Below are 2,368 nucleotides of genomic sequence, written 5' to 3'. Positions count from 1 at the left end.
GAATGGGCATTTGGAGCTGAAAAGTTAACAGATCCATCAATGGGTGAATTGATGATAGGCATAGATACTTACACTGATAGATGATGGGTAGGTAGATAGATAGATAGATAGATAGATAGATAGATAGATAGATAGATAGATAGATAGATAGATAGATGATAGCTAGATAGAGATGATATCAAGTTAACTCGGATTCCTGTTGTTTTTAGGTACCATTGAGTCGGTTCTGACCCTCCTGACCATATAGACAACAACACAAAATCCTGCCTGGTCCAGAGTTATCCTCACAATTGTTCCCGTGCTTGACTCCCTTGTTGTAGCCACCGTGTCAACCCGGCTCCTCGAGGGTCTTCCTCTCCTTTGCTGCACTTGTACTTTACCAAACATGATGTCCTTCTCTGGGGACGGATTTCTCCTGACAACACGCTCAAAGGACAGAGACCAAGTCTCGTCATCCTGGCCCCTCGGGGACACTCTGACCTTACTTCTTCCAAGACAGATTGGTTTGTTCTTTTAGCAGTCCCTGGTACTTACGGTATTCTTCTCCAGCACAATTCAAATTCATCAATTCTTCTCCGTCTTCCTTATTCAATGTCCAGGTTTCACATGCATATGTGGTGATTGAAAATACCATGGTGGTGGAGCATTTCAGCTAGGATGCCTGTGACATGGCAACCTTCGAGGACCCTGCTAAGCCTCTGCTCTCCCTAAACCCACAGGAGCAGGCCGAGTTCCAGAAGCAGGTGGTGCAGGTCCAGCTGTGCGCAGCCCAGGAAGAGAAAGTCACACCTGGAGCCGTGTATGTGGGTCACAAATCTGAAGGCCTTTTTGCACCCCAGCTCAAGGCTCATTTCTCCCAGTTTGGTGCTGTGTCAAGAGAAATGACAAAGGCTGGAAGTAGCAAAGGCTCTGCCTCTGTGGAGATTGAGTCAGATGGTGCCGCCAAGATCGTTGCGGAAACTATCAGCAACTATCTTTTTGGTGAAAGCCTGTTGAAGCGTGATTTTATGCCATTTGAAAAAGTACATGAAGAACTTTTCAAAGACTGGGATATTCCATTTTTAAAGCCGTCCCATCCAGCAGTGAGACGGTATAATAAGAACCGAACACTTCCAGAAAAGCTGCAGATGGAGAAGCGATTTAAAAACAAAGTAACACAAAGGGATAGTTTATAGTTTTCCTCTATTGGTTCTACCAAAAAAGAAAAACAAAATGTTTCAAACAGTGATCTTCAGAACTATATGAATAGCCAGGGCTCCACCCCCGTTCGTACTCCATCGTAATAGGAAAGGAAAAAGTCTGAAGTGGCTGAATTGAATGATAATGAAGATCATGAAATCACTCTCAAGCAGCCTGCAGTTGATGTCAAAGAAGAAATACAAGAGAATCAACCACCGCCTACAAATCCAGGGGGCAAAAAGAAATCGCAAACGCAAACAATGACTCTAAATGCATTATCTACCTTTTCAAAACTGGGCAATTTCGTTATTAAGTCTGGATGCAATGATATGCAGATATTGGCACCATTTTTGAAGGACTAGGAAGGGTGCTGGCAGTGGCCTGCTCATGCTGCCTTTTGGCCTGATCATTTTGTTTTCTTTTCATATTTCATGGTTGTCTATAATTGATATGCAAATAGTGACCAGCAAATAAACTTCCTACTCTTACTTTTTTTAAAAAAGAAAATAAAATACCATGGCTTAGGTCAGGGCACACCTTAGTCCTCAAAGTAACATCCTCGCTTCTCAAGACTCTAAGGAAGTTTTGTGCAGCAGATTGACCTAATGCAACTCGTCTTTTGATCTCTCGACTGTTGCTTCCATGAGTATTGATTGTCGATCCAAGCAAAACAAAATTCTTGGTAACTTCAATCTTTTCTCCATTTATCATGATGCTACTTATTGGTCCAGTTGTGAGAACGTTGGTCTTCTTTAAATAGAATTGTAATCCACGCTGAAGGTTGAAATCCTTGCTCTTCATCAGCAAGTGCTTCAAGTCCTCCTCACTTTCAGCAAGCAAGTTTGTGTCATCGGGTTCATAGTGACTTTATATGTACGAGACCAAAAGGTTGCCTTTCCCTGCGTCATCTTCAAATGTTGCATGCGTTGTTATGGTCATTGTACCAATCCATCACCTGAAGCAAGCACGCTGGACAAGGTTCTGTTGTGATTCATGTGGCTTTTGTGATAATTTTCAGAAGTCCATCAGCAGACCCTTTTCACTAGTCTTAGTCTGGAAGTTCCCCTGAAACCTGTATGCCCCGAGAGAACCTACTGGTGACCATAACTATCAGTATTACAGCAACAGATAAGCCACAATAGTAAGCAAATCAACAAAGGGGTGATAGGGAAAGTATATATATATGTAT

The 2,368-nt window shown here is 42.5% G+C and overlaps 1 pseudogene; it reads left to right on the top strand.

The window, feature by feature from the left end:
* Positions 1-668: 668 nt before the first annotated feature.
* Positions 669-1,541, top strand: LOC101646669 (annotated as a pseudogene).
* The last annotated feature ends 827 nt before the right edge of the window (positions 1,542-2,368 follow it).

The sequence above is a fragment of the Echinops telfairi genome, unplaced genomic scaffold (genome assembly GCF_000313985.2).
Source record: "Echinops telfairi isolate 266 unplaced genomic scaffold, ASM31398v2 ScPeMD7_3533;HRSCAF=4204_0, whole genome shotgun sequence".
In the NCBI taxonomy this organism is placed as follows: Eukaryota; Metazoa; Chordata; class Mammalia; order Afrosoricida; family Tenrecidae; genus Echinops; species Echinops telfairi.
This window is presented reverse-complemented; position numbering and strand designations above follow the sequence as displayed.